We start from the raw sequence: 21,829 nt of genomic DNA, 5'->3' as shown, positions 1-21,829 counted from the left end.
CTTCCCTCTCCTGAATATTACCCACTTCTCTGTCTCCTGTGGTCCCAGGGTGACTACCTGCCTATAACTCCTCACTCTCCCTGACCAGATGACAGTCATTGAGCTGCAGCTCCAGTTCCCTAACACGGTCTCTAAGGAGCCGCAGTTCAATGCACCTAGTGCAGAAGTGGTTTTCTGGGAGGCCAGGAGTCTCTAGGAATTTCACATCTGACACTGAGCACAGAAAACAGGTAGACAGACAGACAGACATACTTTATTGATCCCAAGGGAAATTGGGTTTTGTTATAGTCGCACCAACCAAGAATAGTGTAGAAATATAGCAATATAAAACCATAAATAATTCAATAATAATAAGTAAATAATGCCAAGTGGAAATTAGTCCAGGACCAGCCTATTGGCTCAGGGTGTGACACTCCGAGAGGAGTTGTCAAGTTTGATGGCCACAGGCAGGAATGACTTCCTATGACGCTCAGTGTTACATCTCGGTGGAATGAGTCTCTGACTGAATGTACTCCTGTGTCTGAAAGTACATTATGGAGTGCATGGGAGATATTGTCCAAGATGGCATGCAACTTGGACAGCATCCCCTTTTCAGACACCACCGTCAGAGAGTCCAGTTCCACCCCCACAACATCATTGGCCTTACGAATGAGCTTGTTGATTCTGTTGGTGTCTGCTAACCTCAGCCTGCTGCCCCAGCACACAACAGCAAACATGATAGCACTGGCCACCACAGACTCGTAGAACATCCTCAGCATTGTCCGGCAGATGTTAAAGGACCTCAGTCTCCTCAGGAAATAGAGACGGCTCTGACCCTTCTTGTAGACAGCCTCAGTGTTCTTTGACCAGACCAGTTTATTGTCAATTCGTATCCCCAGGTAGGTTAAATAGATAACTTAACTGGCCTCAATCCCTTATCGCCGAAGCCCCATTGAGCCAAAGCCTTCCTACTCCGTCTCCCACTACTCTCGATGCACCTGGTGCAGATTTGATCTTTCGAGAGGCCAGGAGTCTCCAGGACTTCCCACATCTGACACAGAGCACAGAAAACAGGCCTCACACACATACTTTCTGTTTTTATTTTAAACAGATAGCCTACCTGGCCTGTCTCCCACTACGCTGACACCCGCTCAATAAATCTGTCTTCTTTTTAAACTCTTCCCACTGTTCTCACTGGCTGACCTCCATGTGCTTGCACAGTTGTGCCCCGTTCAAGCCGCTGAACAAATATCTGTCACCTTTTAAACTCTGCTTCCTTTTAAACTCTTCCCACTGTTGTCACTGGCTGAAACATACGCGCTTGCGCAGTCATGCCCTGTTCAAACATTCTTTAGTCCTTTACCTCTTCCAATTCCACCTATCATCTACCAGCTTCTTACTTTATCCCCCTTCCCCCACCTACCCAGCATCCTCTTCACCCAAATTCACCTATCACCCTCGGCTTGTACTCAGCCTGAAACTTAAACTGTTTATCTCCCTCAGTAGATGCTGCCTGACCCGTTGAATTCCTCCAGCACTTTGTGTGTGTTGCTCTGGACTTCCAGCATCTGTAAAACCTTGTGGTTATAATAATCTCATCCAACAATGTCTGGCAACAGTTCACAGGAGAAGGCTCCAGGAACATCCCTACCCTCACTGATGCTGGGACCCCACGTGTGAGAGCAGGAGACAAGGAGACCACTCACGTATGTGTTCAGACAGACATGAGGAGTGGATGATCTCCCTCGACTTCCCCTGAGACCACCGTCATAGAAACCTGTCTCCAGACAATTCAGTTCACTGCCTGTGATATCAGGGAATGGCAGAGAGCACTGGATACAGCAACAGCTACGGGACTAGACAACACCCCAGCTGTGGTTCTGAAGACCAGAGTCCAGCACCAGATGGACCTCTGGCCGAGCTGTCCCAGGACGTGTACAGTAGTGGCATCCACCGACAATGTGGACCATTACCCGGGTGTGTCCTGTTCACAGAAAGCAGGACAAATCTGATCGAGCCATTGTCTGGTCTGTGCTGTGTCTCTCCAACGTACCCTCACCCATTAATCATGGGTGTTCAGGAACCAGTAAATCCGGGACCGTCAGAGGAATGTCACTCACCGTACACCTCCAGTCACATTGTCACACGATGCTCAGCTCCTGAACCTGATGTAACAAGTGCCTCATAATCACCGGCATCCTCTCTCCGTAGGTCACGGATTTGCAGACTGAAGCTCACCAGATCAAGAGTTAACCGTGACCTGAAATCCTCAGAACCAAAGTAAGTGATGTTTCTGTTCACATACAGCACCACTGCCGATACGTCTCTCTTCCACACAAACTCAGTAACATCCATTCCATCTGGGATCCCAGGAGGTAAGGAGGCTGACTGTCCCAGGGTTCCAGTCACGGTGAGAGGGGCAGCCCCACTCCCAGCTGAGGAGACAAGAGGAGACAGACAGCAGGTCAGCTCAGTGACCGGAGGAGAAATCGGAGCTGGGAGAGTCACAGGCAAAGACGAAGACCATGTGGCCCATCGTCAGGCTCCTGGCCCTGTGTGGGATGATCGGCCTACGGTACCTTCATCTAACAGTGAGTCACGGGGGAGAGGGAAGAGTGAAGACCTGAGGAAGGGCATGGCACCCTTCAGCCAGATATCAATAGACAGATTAGGGTAGTGCAGAAATAACAAATGGAACCCAGTAGGTAGGAGTGGGGGGTATGTTTCAGGAGGGTAAATATGAGGTAAAGGGGAGGGTGTGTGTGGTGTAGTGGGGATGACCTGCCCTTGACTACTCGTATGCTGACTACTCGTAATCATATTATACCTCTCAGGATTTTCTCCATCAACTTACCAACCACTGAAGTAAGACTCACTGGTCTATAATTTCCTGAGCTATCGCTATTCCCTTTCTTAAATAATGGAACAACATCCGCAACCCTCCAGTCCTCTGGAATCTCTCCCGTCCCCATTGATGATGCAAAGATCATCGCCAGAGGCTCAGCAATCACCTGCCTCACCTCCCACAGTAGTTTGGGGTACATCTCATCCGGTCCCAGTGACCTATCTAATTTGATGCTTTCCAAAACCTCCAGCACATCCTTTTTCTTAATGTCTATATGCTCAAGCTTTTTAGTCCACTGTAAATCATCCCTACAATCACAAAGATCCTTTTCCATAGTGAATCCTGAAGCAAAGTATTCATTATGTACATCCGCTGTCTCCTCCGGTTCCATACACACTTTTCCACTGTCACACTTGATTGGTCCAGTTATCTCACATCTTATCCTCTTGCTCTTCACATACTTGTAGAATGCCTTGGGGTTTTCCTTAATCCTGTCTGCCAAGGCCTTCTCAGGGCCCCATCTGGCTCTCCTAATTTCATTTTAAGCTCCTTCCTGCTAGCATTATAATTTTCTCGATTCTTATCATTATCTAGGTTTTTGAACCTTTCATAAGCTTTTTTTTTCCTTCTTGACTAGATTTACAACAGCCTTTGTACACCATGGTTCCTGTACCCTATCTAGTACTTCATTCCACCAAGCAAGTTCTTGGTGCTTTTGGGACATGGTTTGTCAACATTTGTACCTTTTTGTCCCACAACAGCAATTGTTTCTAGTTTAAAATGAGACTGAAAAGTACCATGACGTGATTCCCTCTCACTCCGTCTCTTTTCAAGCTGTCTTTCCTTTTCTGTTCCTCATGCTGGATTGGGTTCACAGCAGCAAGAGATGGTTGTGTGCCCAGATTCACCACATTTAAAGCACAACCAAGGTTTTGGTTTGACACTTGTCTGTTTGTCAGTGATAGTGGGTTCTCATTTGTGTCTGCCTTTCCTTTTAGTGACTTATCACTTGTTGCCTTCGAACTCACTTTTACCTTCTGCTGTGTTGTAGTTTGTGGAGTATCTAGTTGACTTTGAAGCTCAGCAATTTATTCAGCCAGTTGAGAAGTAACTGAAATTAGCCTGGGAGAGAGGGATGGGTTCACTGTAACTCCATTAGTCTGTGGCAACTGAACCACATTCTTTTAGAAAGTCTGGTATTTCCTCATCATTTTCTGTTCCTGTTTGCCACTGAATAAAACAGTATTGGGGGTTTAACCCCCTTTTCCTCTATGTCTTTCATTTTCTTTCACTGTAGGCTTAATTGAACAAGTGAGTTTGAACAGTAAGACTCTTTCAGTGCTTTGTACACTAACGAGTGTGTTACTGGTTATCTGATACACGGCCTCCTGGCTGGCTCACCAAGTTTTATGTCGGTCTGATCTCATGTGACTGGACACTGCTCCCTTTATGAGAAAATCTAATCACAGAGCACTGCATGAGGTGCTCGTGGACCATCAGAAGCTCCAGGTATTGGAATGTGGCAGTGAATCGAAAAGTCACATTTCTGGAGGTAAGTTTTGTTCACAAAAATACATATACTAAGTACTTACACGAGTAAGAACACTTCAGAATTACAACATTCTGTTTAGGTTCCAGATTTCAGACATCAAACGAAAACCAAAGTGCTGTTTAATTAGAATGAATGATCTTCATTAGAATAAGCCTTGTTACTCCAATTCCTCTAACTAATTAGATCCATTGTAATTCCTTATTTAATGGTTTACAGACCAACAATTGCTTTTCTATGTATCCCTAGTTAGTTAGAAAACTATTTGAATTCCTATTCTTAAGTATTATGGTTAACTTCAATTTCAGTGCCAGTCAGTACGTTTACAAATTCAAAAAATATCTGTACAGCTTAAATCCTTTCACAACAATTCTCCAACATCACACTTTTAAACCAAATAAATCTCATGCAGTAACTTATCAAAGCAAAAATAATCAGTTCTTCCAGAAAATCAAATTTAGATATGATGTACCAAAACTAATTCCTGGTTATACGGTAGAGATCTTCCACACTCGTCTCTGCCCATCTTGTCTCGTTATAGTAGCCAAGGCTTCAATAACCTTTTCATCGATATTCTCTCCTGCAGAGTTTTACCTTGAGCTTTTCTAGTAATTAGAGTAGAGATGCTCACTACTAATTCCACTTTTAACAGCTTATATATTTAGTTTTGAATAGTTTACTCCATTTTGCTTGTCTGCGCCTGTCATCCATGCCTCGTTCTCACACTGTCATGGTCCGGATCGGTTCCCCTTTAAATTTAATTAGGTTGCGATCCGGACCATTGACGCCTTATTCCCTTCTAATTCCGTTTCACGCATCCCTTGAGCTTGGCAATCAAGGTAATCTACCCTTGACCCGAACCGGCAGCTTATAAGCCCCTGGCCTTAGCCGTTCAGGGCGAGAGTGTTAAGATGCCTTCGCAAGTCACCGTCGCCGCTACGACAAGCCGGAGTGATCCAGCCCGCATCGGAGTACCAGCAATTCACCTTCTGTCACCAGATTGGGTCCGGGCAAGGTCAATCTACCAGTGGTGAGTTGAAGGCGGAGTCCTGACCTGACGTTCATGCCCCTTGTCCATGTCTACCCCTCGAAGAGTCTCAGCTCGGTGTCCGAGTTGAAGGTGGAGTCCCGGCTCGATGTCATGCCCAGTGTCTGTATCTACCCACCGAAGAAGAGTCCCAGCTCGGTGGCCGAGTTGAAGGTGGAGTCCCGGCTCGATGTCATGCCCAGTGTCTGTATCTACCCACCGAAGAAGAGTCCCAGCTCGGTGTCCGAGTTGAAGGTGGAGTCCCGGCTCGATGTCATGCCCAGTGTCTGTATCTACCCACCGAAGAAGAGTCCCAGCTCGGTGTCCGAGTTGAAGGTGGAGTCCCGGCTCGATGTCATGCCCAGTGTCTGTATCTACCCACCGAAGAAGAGTCCCAGCTCGGTGTCCGAGTTGAAGGTGGAGTCCCGGCTCGATGTCATGCCCAGTGTCTGTATCTACCCACCGAAGAAGAGTCCCAGCTCGGTGTCCGAGTTGAAGGTGGAGTCCCGGCTCGATGTCATGCCCAGTGTCTGTATCTACCCACCGAAGAAGAGTCCCAGCTCGGTGGCCGAGTTGAAGGTGGAGTCCCGGCTCGATGTCATGCCCAGTGCCTGTATCTACCCACCGAAGAAGAGTCCCGGCTCAGTGTCCGAGTTGAAGGTGGAGTCCCGGCTCGATGTCATGCCCAGTGTCTGTATCTACCCACCGAAGAAGAGTCCCAGCTCGGTGTCCGAGTTGAAGGTGGAGTCCCGGCTCGATGTCATGCCCAGTGTCTGTATCTACCCACCGAAGAAGAGTCCCAGCTCGGTGTCCGAGTTGAAGGTGGAGTCCCGGCTCGATGTCATGCCCAGTGTCTGTATCTACCCACCGAAGAAGAGTCCCGGCTCAGTGCCTGATCTGAAGGAGGAGTCCTGGTTCAAGATTCCTTGTCCTGTGTTTTGGTGTCCACGTTTCTGGCTGCAACGATCCATGGTATCCAAGTGTTTGGCGGCGGTGAATCAAGGTCCCAGTCTCCAAGTCATGGCATCGGTGATCCTAGTTCCCTGTTTCCAAGACCCAGGTCCGCGGCGATCCGAGTCCCCAGTCCCCTAGTCCGAGGTTCATGTTCCTTTGTCCTCGATTTCCCGATCTTCTGTGTAACAAGTAATAAATGCCATTTTATTGTACCTAAGAAAGATGTGTTTGTGTCCTGCTTGTGGGTCCTCTCCCAGCACTCTTGTCCCCACCTCGTGACACGCACAGCTTTTTTCCCCAAGTTGTCATTTTCAAATTCGGTCTCATCCTTCCCCAGGTGGAGCTTTCTACCATTACATCTTTGGGTTTAATTAACCTGGGTTACAAAAGCAGCATCTATCATCTTGGACGTCCACCCATCCGGGTTATGCACTCTTTTCGTTGCTGCCTTCAGGAAGGTGGTACAGGAGCCTGAGGACCCACAGCACCAGGCTTAGGAACAATTATTACCCCTCAACCTTCAGTCTTGAACCAGAGGGGATAACTTCACTTGCCCCAACACTGAACTGTTCCCATAAACTTTCAAGCTCTCCATCTCATATTTGTGATACTTATTGCTTATGTATTTACTATTTTTTTTTTGTTTCATTTTATTCACTATGCATACCTGCAGGATAATGAATCTCAGGGTTGTCTATAGTAGATATGTGTTCTTTTAAAATAAACTTATTGACACAAGATCAACATACTAGACCAAGTCTACACAAATATCCTGGGAGCTTTCAAAGCAACCCCATCTGCACACCTAGGACAATCAGACCATACCTCCCTCACACTGACCCCAGCTTATAGACCACCGATCTGCAGAGTAAAGCCAACCATCAAGACAGTACATGTGTGGTCTGAGGAAGCCACCCCAAGGCTACAGGACTGTTTTGACAACACAGATTGGGGCTTGTTTGCAAAGGGAGCAGACCTGGAGGAATATGCTGGTTCAGTCCTAGGATATATTAAATGAGCACGATGCAGCCTCCGGGGCAGGAGACAAACAAGCCTACAGTGAAGCACAGGGGAATCTCCGCAGGGACATCAGGGATGCAAAGCACAAATACAAATTGCACATTGAAAATCGGTTTGATAACAACAATCCCCATAGTATGTAGAAAGGCAACAAGGTGCTGACAGACTACAAAACCAATAATCTGCTGCCAGATGATGACGCCACCCTGCCTGATGTCCTAAACCAGTTCTTTGCCCGCTTTGATACTCAGAGGGAGGAGGCTGCTCCACTCATGAACCCAACTGTCGATGAGTCCACACTGGTTCTTAAGCAACAGCAGGTGAGATCCTCCCGGAGGAAGGTGAATGTGAGTAAGGCAGCTGGCCCAGAAGGAGTGCCCGGCCGGGTACTGTGCATATGCCGACCAGCTTGCTGAGGTGTTTACAAGTATATTTAACCTCTCACCAACAAGCTGCTGTTCCAACATGCCTTAAAACCTCCACCATCATCCCAGTGCCCAAAAATCAGCTCTGAAGTGCCTGAATGACTATTGCCCTGTAGCACTGACACCCATAGCCATCAAGTGCTTTGAGAGACTTGTGCTCTCACACATTAAGGCTATAATCCCACCTGTTCTGGACAAACACCAATTTGCCTATTTGGCAAAATGCTCCACAGAGGATGCAGTCACAACAGCCCTCCATATTGCTCTGACTCGCTTAGAGGAACTGAACACTTATGTGAGGATGTTATTTGTGGACTTCAGTTCTGCATTTAACACAGTCATCCCCATAAACTGGTCAGCAAACTGAACACTCTTGGCCTTGGTTCCTCCCTGTGCTCGTGGATCATGGACTTTCTCACAGACCGACCACAGCAAGTCAGAATTGGTAAGCACACCTCCACTACCCTCATCTTAAAAACAGGCACCCCGTGCAGGCCTGTGTGCTGAGCCCAATGCTCTACACACTCTTCACACATGACTGCACACCCATCTACACCTCCAACTCCATAATGAATTTGTGGACAATACCACAGTGGTTGGCCTGATCTCAGATAAGGATGAAACAGCCTACAGGCTCGAGGTGGATCATCTGACAGAGTGGTGTAAGGACAACAACCTGGTCCTTAACACTTCTAAAACAAAACAGATGATCATTGACTTTAGGAGATCAAAGTACAGAGTACACACCCCCATCCATATACATGGAGAGGTAGTGGAAAGTGTGGAAAACCTGAAGTTCCGTGGAGTTATGTTGTCAAAGCAGCTGACATGGACCACCAACACCTCGCTGACATGGACCACCAACACCTCGCTGCTTGTCAAAAACGCACAACAAAGACCCTTCTTCCTCAGGAAGCTGAAACAGGCCGAACTCCCACAAAAGTTGTTGCTTAACTTCTACAGAAGCACAATTGAAACCATCCTGACCAACAGCCTCACAGTGTGGTATGCCAGCTGCACAGCCGCTGAGTGACAAGACCTGCATTCCGTGGTGAAAGCGGCCCAGTGAATTGTCAGGATGGAGCTCCCAGGACTGGACACCATCTATTCCAGCAGACTCAGGAGGAAAGCAATCAGCATCACCAGAGACACCACACACCCCGGCCACTCCCTGTTTGACCCGCTGCCGTCCAGCAAAAGGTTCAGGACACTAAAAACCAGAACAAATAGACAGAGGAACAGCTTCTACCCCAGATCTGTGGCTTCCATCACACCACTCCCACAGAACAATGACTGAAACTGTGAGCACACACAAGGACTCATTGCACTAATGCCACTTTGTGCATTACTGTGATGTTCAGGTGTTGCTGCAACTTATTTTCTGCTACTTATCTATCTAATACTGTTTTCTGTTACTGACTTGTTTTTATCTACCACTTTGTTTGATTGCCTGAGAGGAAGCCAAACAGAGTTTAATTGTACCTATGTAGAATGCCAATAAAGATCATTCAATTCAATTCAATTAGATAAAATCCAATTACTTTCATATAACTATAGCCCATCAAGGTAAATTGAAAGTAGATATCCCTGGGCATGGCAGAGTCTTCAAAAATATTTGGACGTCATTATGCCAAAAGATTTGGCAAAAATATCAGAATGCAATTATCAGCGTACATATAAAAAAATTAAGGGAGATAGAACAAGATGGAACCTAATTCCTTTTTTTGTTCTCAGTTCAAGGATTGAATCTATTAAAATGAATATACTGCCCAGAATATTATCTCTTTCAGACCCTACCAATAGAGATTAATCAAAATCAATTCAATGAATGGAACAATATGTTATCAAGATATATTTGGCAAGGTAAAAGGCCTATAGTTCATTTCAAAACTTTACAATTAGCCAAGGAAAGGGGGGGGATGTACATAGTTTTCTCCTTTGCCTTGTTCTTTCTTTCCACTCTTTTCTGTAAGTGTATACCTCAGATAAATTGTGGAAATCTGTGATATATATGACCATATGATATATACATACAATATCTGAAATACATCTTATGGAAATGTTTGTTTGATGATGAACTTCAATAAAAATAAATTACCAAAAAACAACATAAATTTACTTTGAACTTTGCGAAGAAGACGTTTGAAGGAGGATCCGGGGCATATGTTTTTTTAAAAACACAGAATCAGAGTCCAGTTTATTACACTGAGCAGAGATATTGGAGAGTGTTTGTTATCTGAAAGTGCTGGATACAAACATTGTGTTGAAGAGACACTTAGTCAGACAGACAATCAAACAGGCAAGTCACAGGATGATAGGAATAAATGGGAGTAATGAGGGTTAGTCTGGATCCGATGGGCTGAAGGACCTATTGCTGTGTTGTTTGATTCTATGAATCTGTAGTCCCAATCTGTCCTGTGTACACTGCTGTGAACTGCCTGGTCAGTGTTAATGGGCCCTTGGATTTAGGAGATTGTGTGAACTACCACACACTCTGTCTGTGTGGGAGACTACCCCAGCAAACTGGCAGGAACTGGAGGCTTCACCACCCATCTGGGGAGTTGGCCAGGACTGTTCTGAATGTTTTCATTCAGGGGACAAGCACTCATCATAAACGATCTGGTGTCCTCTGTCCTGACTGGTCACTGGCCCGTTCCCTGGCTTTCCCTCTGGAAAAAGTTGGTGCATTTCTGAACACCCACCCACCCTGTGACAGAGGGAAGCTGCAGTCAGTTTGTGTGATGAGCTGATTCTCAAATGCAGGACGTTTGGTCAGACTCTGCAGCAGACACTGAGAGGAAGTGGTTTAGGCTCTGAACAGTTCTGGTGAACAAGTGGTAGATGCAGCCAAGAATAGTGCTGGCTGGACTCAGGATATTAGGAAACAGCTGGGGGTCAGAGAGTTAAGAGAGAGAGAGAAACAGAGAGAGATGGACAGACAGACAGACAGACAGAGACAAACAGAAACAGAGTGAGACAGACAGAGAGTGAGAGATGGGTTGGGAGTTGGGGAGACAAAGGCAAGGCTTGGTAATCTTCAAAGCTGATGAGTCAGGTTGTAGAAATAGTGACAGAGCTGGAGAGGACAAAGAGCAAAGGAGCATTTACACACACACATTATATACACAGACCGTGGGAGAGAGGTGACCTCAAGAGAACATAAAACCAATTAATGAAGGAAAGAGGACAAGGCAAGGCAGTAGTGTGTTGTATTTTAGGGTCTCAGCTGGGCAGTGTACGGACTAGCAGAGAGCCGAGGTGTGATTACAATGGACTGAGAGACCTTTACACACAGTGAAAACCAAGGCAAGGCTCACACACGATAACCAGCATCAGTTTTAAAATCAGACCTTACCCGTGCAGATGGCCAAGAGGGAGACGGAGAGCAGGCAGAGAACCCTCAGCATGAAGGACTGCAGCATCTTGAAGTTGTATTTCTGTATTGTGGGATTCAAAGCAACAGAATAAAGAACAGGAACTGACACTTAAACTCGCCTGTGATTGGATCAGGCAGCATGTTTTACATCTGACACAGGGACGTACAGTGAAGAGACAAGTTGCACCAACTTCTTCCACTCTCTCTCTCTTTGCCTCACTTGATTTCTCTTTTCCATTGTCAGACACAATGTCTCTCAATCTCTTTCTGTGCTTCTCTTGCTCGCTCATTCCCCGCCATCCGTCTTTCTGTCTCAATGGACTCTCTGACTTTCTCTCTGAATTAGATTGTGTGTGTCTCTCAGTTGCTGTGTGTCTGTATCAGCCTCTCAATTTTGGTGCAACTCTCGGTCTCCCCTTGTCTGCTTTCTAGTCTCACTTTCTCCAAAATTCTCTCTCTATTTCAAGATAATGTTATCTTGAATGCTCCCCCATCTCTCTCTGTCTGTCTCTTCCATTATCCCTGTCAGTCCCTCTTTATCTGTGTGAGTCTCTCTCATTGTTTCAGATGGGCTTTGTCAGTGTGACTTCCAAGTTTCAAAGTTTTAAAGTACTTTTATTGTCAAAGAATGTATAAATTATACAATCTTGAAATTTGTTTGCTTACAGGTGGCCACAAAGCAAGGAACCGGAAAGAACCCAATTTAAAAAAAAATAAAATAAAGACCAACTCCCAACGCAGAGAGAGAGGGGAAAGAAACACAAGTCATGCAAACAATTGAACTGAACAACAGCGTTCTGAACCAAAAATAAGTCCTTAGATCTGAACCGTGAAGCAGCCTGGAGTAGGCCCAATGCCTCCATGTTGGCAGGTGTGGAGCACAGTAACTGGGCAGTCTTCATAGCCTCAGCGCCATGGAAAGAGGAGAGACCATCGGGGAGAGTGACAATGTCTTTCCGATCTATCTGGGTTGTGTTACGTATCCTGTAACTGGATAACTCACCAGCAAAGATAGAGAGGTCCGTTGGAGTCTGATGGCACTATTTTCAAACGGTTTTATTCATAAAGGGGGGCACAAAATTAAGGTTAATACAAACACTCAGAACATATACATCGGCAAAACTCAATCTAAAGCGCGGGTATAGCAATAATCATCATTATGAAATAATCTCGACTGTTGTCTAGGGGATAATATATTGTCCGTTGGAAATATAAAAGTCACTCAGAAGTCTGCAGGCTTCAGTCTTTTTGGGAATCGCTGGGTTTCACGTGTTTCAGAGAGAGTGAGGAGAAACGACAAAACTTGCCCGGGTCTTTGACGAAGCAACTCCGTTGAATCAGGGGAGCGTTGTTTCCCTGTTATTAGTTTGAAGTCCTTCTCGGTATTATCAGCCACCAGCTCCCCAGGCAGAGAAGTTACGGAGCGCACGTGGCTTTTGACTGGCTTCCAGCAATCACGGGAGCGTTGGGCGATCGAGTCCTTCTGGTGTGTCTCTCTCTGGGGTACCGCCTTCTGCAGTCCCCTTTTATCTTGACTTGCAGAGTGGTAGATGTCCATCAAAGTAGGGTGATGCAATCCCCACCCCCACATTGCCCGAGGGTGTCCATATCCGTGGTAGCTGTCACGTAGCAGAGTGTCCCTTAGCACAGGTGTCTCTAAGAGCCATGGCCAAAACCGTTACATTGTCTCTCATTTGCCTGGGTCCGAGACCCGAATTAATAGTGCTCTTGCGATTCTCCGGAAGGAAGGGGCTGCTCCCGCCCCTTCGGCCCCTCAGAACTGTGGTACATTCATAACACCTCCCCTCTAAAAAAACGTTTTTTACCAGCGGTTAAAAACGGAGTTGTACAGAGTCTTACATGGTTTTTAATCTAACAGAATACCCAAGCTTTTTCTTTTAATTACAGAGCCATACAGTTATACACTTAGTTCAGCATCGAGATAAACAATCCACTAGCACATTATCACTCCCCGTAACGTGCTGTATCTTAATATCGAATTCCAGCAGCATCAGACTCCAGCTCAATAACCTCCTGTTTTTTATTTTCCGTATTGGCCAGGAATACCAACGGGTTGTGATCGGTTTTCATGGCCGCACCGGCCACCGCGGGGGTAGTGTCATGGTACCTTTTCATCATGTTCACGTGAACTAACTGGGTCGGCTTTCGCCGATCGGGGGTTTCAATCACGTAATTCAGCGAGTCTATTTTCTTATGCTCTGTATATGGTCCTTGAAACCTCGCCTGAAGGGGATGGTTAACTACCGGAAATAGGACCAAAACCTTGTCGCCTACGTAAAACTCTCGTTCTCTCACTCTTGGGTTATACCACTAGCTCATTTTTTCCTGGGATTCTTTAAGGTTTTCCTTTGCCAAGGCGAGTACTTTATGCAGGCTCTCCCAGAATTTCAGAACATAGTCGATCGGTCGACTGGAACTGTCGGGCTGGACCACTTTTCTCTCAGGAGGGTTAGAGGGCCCCTGGGTCTGTGACCGAAAACGAGCTCAAACGGACTGAACCCCAGTGAGCACTGGACTGTATCCCTGACGGCAAATAACAGAAGGGGTAAAGCCTCATCCCAGTCTCGAACGTTCTCCTGACAATAAGTTTTAAGTATGGTCTTTAGTGTAGCGTGGAACCTTTCCAACGCCCCTTGGGATTCCGGGTGGTACGCGGAGGCTAGAATTTGTTTGACCCCTAGCTGGGTCATCATCTGCCGAAATGCGTTAGATGTGAAGGTACTCCCCTGATCCGATTGTATCTCCTTAGGCAGCCCCACTGTGGTAAAGAATTTGATGAGGGCCCTCACCACCACTGCGGTCCTAATATTACCCAGAGGCACAGCCTCTGGAAATCGTGTAGCGGCACACATCATGATCATGATATATTGCCGCCACCTTGCAGTTTTAGGTAGGGGTCCCACAAAATCTACAATGATTCGGGAGAAAGGCTCCTCGCACGCGGGGATGGGTCGGAGGGGTGCCTTAGGGATAACTTGGTTCGGCTTACCCACCATTTGGCAGGTATGACACCTTTTACAATATTCAGTAATCTCTTTTCTCATGTTTGGCCAATAGAACTCTCTTTGAACCCGATCCACTGTCTTCGTTATTCCCAGATGCCCACCTAATGCTCCCTTATGAGCTAAGTTCAGAATTTCGTCCCAATACGCTTTCCGGACTACTATCTGATGTACCACCAACCAGTCCTCATCGACCGACACCTTGGGGGGCCTCCACTTCCTCATCAACACACCCTCCTTCAGGTAGTAACCTTCGGGCTCGGTTTCAACCTCGGTCTCCGAAAGAACCAACTCTCTCAAGGCTATCAGCTCCTCGTCCCTTTCCTGTTCCTGTACAAACTCTCGTCTGGCTAAGGGCAGGTCTACCTCCCCCTGTTTACTCTCTCCCCCCTCCTTACTCTCCGGTTTACCTTCCTCGAACCCTCGCTGGTACAGAGTCGGTAAAAACGTGTCGGCCAAATCAAAACCGGCCAGATTTAGACTGCTCTCTCTCAGCTGTCTTTTTCGACATGCTGCGAGTGACCGCGCAGGCGGGGTATATCTTCAGATCGGAGGGAGGGGCCTCAATCCTCGCAGGCTGGGTTGTCAGCTTCACGGCTGTTCCCATTTTCCCTCCCGCTAGGTCGTTCCCCAGAAGGACATCCACGCCTTCCCCCGGCAACTCCGGCAGGACCCCCAGCTCCACTGGTCCCGACACCAACTCACAATCTAGAAGGACCCTATGCAAGGGGACCACTTCGTAAGCTCGGAGAATGTCCTCCTTTACTTCAGCATAATTCTCCGCTTCCCCCTCCTCCAGGGACAACGCCACATATGCTCGTTGGGCCTTCCCCTTTAACACACTTTGTAACAACGCCACCCACTGCTCTTTTGGCCACTTCTGATTTACTGCCACCTTTTCAAAAAGCAAGAAATAACTATTGACATCTGTCTCCTCGAACGGGGGTACCAATCTCAACTCCCTACTAACATTAAACCGCTCCGCTCGGTCTAACTCTTGATCTTTTCGCTCGTTCCTTATCTTCTCCATCTCCCAGTCATGTTTCCTCTGTTTCTCATTCTCGACTGCTTCTAGCTCTTTAGGTGAATTTCATGCTGTCTTTGCCTCTCCCTTTCTTTCTCTCTCTCAGCCGCTTCCAGCTCTTTTAACTTAATTTCACGTTCCAGCCTTAATTTCTCCACCTCTAACTGAACCATCCCACTTGATGGTACCTTTTCAGGGATATCTCCCAATACCTCAGCTTCAAACACATTCTTCCCAATGTAATACTGAGTTTTGGCCCTTCGCACCTCCCGCTTTTTCATAGATGACCTCACTTCTGCGAGGTTCAACCCCTTCGCCAAATTTAACAAGTCTGATTTGGTGGCCACTTCTAGCGCCCCCCCCCCCCCCCCAGTCGTGTTTTCCATAAATTCACCCACGTCCATCTTTGCTGATTTCCCGTCTGGCTACCCGCGTAACCAGATTCAAGTTTTGGACTACAAGCCCGATTCACTGGCCTCCCAATTTGGTGTCAAATCCCGAGATGAGAAACCCCAAGTTGTTACGTATCCCGTAACTGGATAACTCACCAGCAAAGATAGAGAGGTCCGTTGGAGTCTGATGGTACTATTTTCGAACGGTTTTATTCATAAAGGGGGGCACAACAGTAAGGTCAATACAAACACTCAGAACATATACATCGGCAAAACTCAATCTAAAGCGCGGGTATAGCAATAATCATCATTAAGAAATAATCTCGACTGTTGTCTAGGGGATAATATATTGTCCGTTGGAAATATAAAAGTCACTCAGAAGTCTGTAGGCTTCAGTCTTTTTTGGGGAATCGCTGGGTTTCACGTGTTTCAGAGAGAGTGAGCAGAAACAACAAAACTTGCCCAGGTCTTTGACGAAGCAACTCCATTGAATCAGGGGAGCGTTGTTTCCCTGTTATTAGTTCGAAGTCCTTCTCGGTATTATCAGCCACCCGTGATCGAGTCCTTCTGGTGCGTCTCTCTGGGGTACCACCTTTTGCAGTCCCCTTTTATCTTGACTTGCAGAGTTGTAGATGTCCATCAAAGTAGGGTGATGCAATCCCCACCCCCACATTGCCCGAGGGTGTCCATATCCGTGGTAGCTGTTACGTAGCAGGGTCATGCCCTCAGCACAGGTGTCTCTAAGAGCCCTAGCCAAAACCATTACATTGTCTCTCATTTGCCTGGGTCCGAGACCCAAATTAATAGTACTCTTGCGATTCTCCGGAAGGAGGGGGCTGCTCCCGCCCCTTCGGCCCCTCAGAGCTGTGGTACATTCATAACAGTCGGCACTTAAATTGTCCAAACAGCACATCGAACCTTGCACTAGGACCCTGGCCCCGACCCAGCAAAACACACTGGACATTGACGACGCTGCCCAGCAACTCACTCCAGGCCCAGATTTTGCAGCCCAACCCAAAGCTGACCTCAAGTTCTCCAAGTTGATCAGCGCCCAGAGTGAAACAACCTCACACCCGGGCCAGATGTACTGGCATCGGAACTCTTCCAGCTCAGCTTTTCTGCGAATAGCTCACTCCATCTGCGTCAGTTCTGCAACACCCCTGTATGATTCATCACTCAAATTTGCATCACTTTTGCTTTGATTGTGTTTGCGCTGATAATTTACCTCAATTTACTTCAGTAAAGGCTTTTTTAGTGATTTTTTTAGTCGCATTTCTTGCCTTTTGTACTACCAGTGAGCTGTCATATGCTTTCAGTAGCACAATCTTAAACTGGAAAAAGAATTTCTCTCCCTCTCCCTTTCCCTCCCTCCCTCCCTCCCTCTCCTCTTTCACATTGTTTCTCTGCCTCTGGCACTCAGGACTCTCTATCTCTGTATTTCTCTCTCTTCCTCACACTCACTATCTTCATCTCTCTCTCTCTCTATTTGTCTGTCTCTGCGTCACTATCTCTCTTTCTGCCTGCCTCAATCTGTCTCTCTGTCTCACTCTCTCAGCTCACGTAACTCTCTCAAATGTCCATCCCCCATTTTTGCTCCTCAGCCACTGCAGATTTAATCAATCTACAACCTCTATGAGGGCGCAGTGTTGGAGTTTGCAGTTCAATTCCAATGCTGTCTGTACGTCCTTCCCATGAGCATGTGGGTTTCCTCCCGTATCCCGATGACGTACAGTTTACAGGGTTTATTGGTCATGGTAAATTGTACTGTGATTAGGCTATGGTTAAATAGGCACTTGTTGGGCTGGACAGGTCTATTCCACATGTTTTTCCAATGGAAAAATGGCTGGAGTTGCTTAGGACTTCATGCAGGGATACTTATTAAGTGCATCAAAAATCAAATTTGCTAAAATAGTGAAAAGAAAACTGCCAATCTTTACAAAAAGATATATACTAGAAAAGACAATAATTATTTGCATACATTTTGTCCAGTATGAATTCCTAGCAGTCCCAATCTCTCTCTCCTTCTGGGAATGAACTGTCCCTTTTCATAGACATACCATCTTTGATTACCACAAAGTTAACTGAAGACTACACATCAATCAGAATATGATGTTCCCCACAATGTAGTTACAATCATATTATGGAATAAACAGGAGTATCAACCTGACATACAGCATACAAACAACTTTTACACCCCCATTTGTAAAGAAATGCAGTATTCAAACATTTCAAAGGTACATTCAGTGTCAGAGAAATGTATACAATATACACCCTGAAATGCTTTTTCTTCACAACCATCCATGAAGACTATGGAGATCACCCAAATGAATGACAGTTAAATATTAGAACCCCAAAATCCCCCCCTAGCACCCCTCTCTCCTGCAGGTAAGTGGTAACAAGCAACAAACCCCCTCCCCCCACCGTCAGAAAGACCATCAGCACCTGCCACCAAGCCCTCAAGCTTGGCAAAGCAACAGCAAAGACACAGACTTGCATTTACCCCAAAGATGGCATTCAACAAAGCACAGGCTCTCAATCTAACAGGGGAGAAAGGAGTGACTCTGTTTTTACACTTAACAAATAACTCACTGGTTAATGATGTTAAAAGACCGCCATGTTGGTTTTTCTTCTAGATCACGAGTCTCTGGACACACAGCCGTAGATATTACAAATCCCCCGACAACACACGGGTCTCCTGTCATGATACTGACCCTCGATCCACCCGTCTGCAGAGCTCCGAGATCCTAGGCTTCCAAAGCTGAGCCAAATACTTAGGCCGAGCCCCTAGTGTGCCGAACAACAAGGGAAAAATTAAAGATGGAAACTGAGTTGTTTCAAGATGGAAGCAAAGGAGTCGCCATTTAGCGCCATCATCATTCTGCGCCACTCCACAGTGTTCCACTGTGTATGGTGTTAAAGGCACCATAAAGCCAACTGGAGTACATCAGCTCGGTTATTAGAATATACTGGAGAAGGCATTGAAGTGTGTACACTGAGCACGACGATGACAGCCAAATGACTGGGAGGGGGGAGGAGATGTGTGTAGGAGATGTCTGTTTATCAACTGGTTGCTGTCACACTGTGCTGTATTTCTAAATTAATAAATAAAGAATGCTTCTGGCACAGTCACAAATATTGTCCACTGGGTGGTATTGGGGTGTTCAGATTCTCACCATTTGGGGGAAGAAGTTGTTACCCCAGTCTAACGTTCTTTTACAGCAGTGCCTTTTGCCTCACTGTTAGAGGTCAAAGAGATTGTGGGCAGATGGGAGAGGTCCTTGACAATGCTGGGGGCTTGGTGTGTGCAGTGCTTCTCGTGTTATGTCCTGGGTATGAGGGGAAGAGAGACCCCAGTGATTCTCTCAGCAGTCCTCACAATCCAGAGTCTTGTGGTCAGACGACCACAAACAACATCTGTTACAAAAAGAGGGCTTTGGGATGAGATCCTGTACAGACAGAGGCAGAGGAGTAGAAGATATATCTTTATCAATGTTTATTATCAAGCTACATGTATGTCACCATATATAATCCTGAGATCCATTTTCTTGAATCAATGAAAGACTGTACCCACAGGGTGGACAACAAACGTGAAAGAAAGCAACAAACATTGCAAATAGAAAAAAGAAGGTGAAAATAAATACTGATAATCATAAAGGTCCCGATTGTAATATCTACAATGGGTATCATTCCAAAGGCACTACACAATAGCATTAAACAATTAGGGTTAGACAGTAATATCTATGTAAATCTTCAGAAAGCCAATACTAAAGAAAGCTAGAATAGTCGAAAAGTTCCCAGCAATTGACAAATGAGTGTGCTTGCCTATGCCTGTACCTCAGGCTTTACCAGCTTGAGCTGAGAAAAAAATTGTAATTTTTGTAATAATAGGAAACATGAAATCTCCAAGGAGTAACATCTTAGTATTTACGGAAATATCCTCTTTCTTCTTCATGCATAGTCATGTAGCAGCCATCTAGGCCAGAGGTGACCAACGCTTAGCCCAGTACAGAGTGATCTTTACCACCACTCTCTATTAGGTCAGTAAGTCAGGTCGAAGTCATGAAGTCAAACATCCAAAGTAAGTGAAGAGCTAGAGCATGTCAAACCTCTGCCTCCTGGGAAAGACAGATCTTGGTTATAGGCCAGTCCAGAGAGCTGGTCTTGGTCTTGATGTGCTCGAATCTTCTTCTGTCTGGAAAGACCTGAATGACTCTTCCCATGATCTGTGAGTTCAAAGGTGCTGACACATCAACTATAACACAATGTGTTCTGTGAGGAATTTGCATATTATACCTTACCATTTCTGGTGTTCCTGTAACTGTGGTAAGTACTCCTTCACCGACCGTTTCCAAAACAAGTTTGACATGTATTGGACCTGTCTCCATCTCCAGCTCTAAAGAATACCCATGTTGTTCTTCATCCAAGTCAGACTGAGCAGGAGGGATATTCAGTTGCTTCCTCTTTCAACTAAGAAAGAAGAGCAGGTTATTAATTCTAAGAATCCAGGCTTCTGTCTTCCTCAAACAGCTTTAAGATGAGAAGTGATGGATTAGACATGTTACCTCGTCCACCTCCTCTTCAATCTGCATGCCATTCATTGTGGCAGTATTTCTCCAGAACAAATGGTATGCACAGGCCATTCCCTTTCAGGCTGAGGAAGATACTGAGGCCCTGACACCCATGTCTCATTCTTCAGGAATGCTTCCACCTTCAACTTTCTAGAGGCCACATCTGCTGGGTAGTAGCTTGATGTGTTTATATATTTCTATTGAGATGCTTGTGAGATCTTAAGGATTTCTGCAAGTCTGTTTGCAATGAAGGGTTGGAACCTGGAAGTTTAATTATTGATATGTTTCAGCATGTAAGTACTATCCATCCAAAGCACTGAGCCCCTAAGTTGCACGTGCAACTCCTTCCTCCATAATGTGTCCACACGGCTTGCCATCGTAGCGGCAGAGAGCTCCAGATGAGGGATGGAAACTGATTTCAGTGGAGCTAGCCTAGATTTTCCCATGATGAAAGCACTGTGCACCTGTGTGTATGGTTCAACAATAGGCAGGTCACTGCCCCATTGCCATCTTCACTTGCATCTGAAAAGTGGTGCAACTGTGCTACAGTAACTTCTCCAGAATCCAGGGGTTTCAAACATCTCGCAACCTTGAAGTCTGCCAAGTTGCAGAGTTCTTCCAGCCTGCTTGTCCTTCCATGAGCAACTGACATTGATATAGTGTCAACCCAGCCAAGTTCTTTCTTACATAGATCTTGTAGGATCTTGTTAGTAGATAGCACCGCCTGATTCAAGATTCCTAAAGGATCATAGATAGAACTAACTGTGGAGAATATTCCTCTTCTGGTGAGTAGACTATGTTAGATCCTGATCTTAAACTTGGAAGTATCAAACTGAATGTACCATTGTACACGCTATACTCTCTCCATTGAAGGTATATCTTGATCTGGATTCAAATCCTTCATGTCTTTCACTCTTTGCTCCTCTGATATCACAGATAGTAAACCATGTCTGTCGCTTATCCACTTTGTGAACAAAAAGTCACCTGTAGCACAAACGGAAGCAAGATCATGATAAAGAGAGTCTGTTCCTTCCTCAGAGGACACTGACACAAGGCAGTCATCAACATAGAAGCAATGCAAAACCTTACCCACCACCTCACAGCTGAACTGTTCTTCACTGTGTTTTGTGTATTTCCAATGGGCAAAGTTGGCACAACTCGGCAATGAAGTTGCTCTAAAGAGATGCACCACCATTCTAAAGTCACCACTGGGAAATCAGAAAAGCCTCAGCAGATCTGTATCTTCCACTAGTATGTTAACCTGATGAACCATTACCTGCCATGGTCACCACTGGTTCTTTTTTCAATCTTATTATGACTCCAGTTAGCAAAATCTGGTCTCTGTAAGAGCTGAGGATCAAGTGATGTTCCCTTGAAAAGTTGTTCCACAGTCAAACACAACACAAAGTTTCCTTTTCCTGAGCTGGTAAACACCATGATGCGGAATGTACCACACTTCCCCATCACTGCATTCCAGATGCTTTGCCGGTACTCTTTTGGCATAATCTTCAGATATGACATCCTTCCTGAAAGCTGGGTAGTCAGTGTGAGCTTCTTCCTTGGATTTAGAGCATGCTGTTCTGTAATCTTCCTATTACTTGGTCTGGTAGTGGTCATCCACCAGTTTTACAGAATTCATAACATAAC

At 45.9% G+C, this 21,829-nt stretch overlaps 1 protein-coding gene across 1 annotated transcript in view; it reads left to right on the top strand.

Annotated features, from left to right (window-relative positions):
- Window positions 1–18,614, top strand: part of LOC132395069 (SLAM family member 5-like) — a 70,174-nt gene extending 51,560 nt beyond the window's left edge. The window contains exons 4-7 of the transcript XR_009512512.1: window positions 2,191–2,259; window positions 2,352–2,570; window positions 11,844–12,194; window positions 18,248–18,614. The gene's annotated coding sequence lies outside the window, so the exon portion shown is untranslated. The remainder of the gene's footprint in view (window positions 1–2,190; window positions 2,260–2,351; window positions 2,571–11,843; window positions 12,195–18,247) is intronic.
- Window positions 18,615–21,829: the final 3,215 nt, after the last annotated feature.

Source organism: Hypanus sabinus, chromosome 6 (assembly GCF_030144855.1).
Source record: "Hypanus sabinus isolate sHypSab1 chromosome 6, sHypSab1.hap1, whole genome shotgun sequence".
Classification (NCBI taxonomy): Eukaryota; Metazoa; Chordata; class Chondrichthyes; order Myliobatiformes; family Dasyatidae; genus Hypanus; species Hypanus sabinus.
This window is presented reverse-complemented; position numbering and strand designations above follow the sequence as displayed.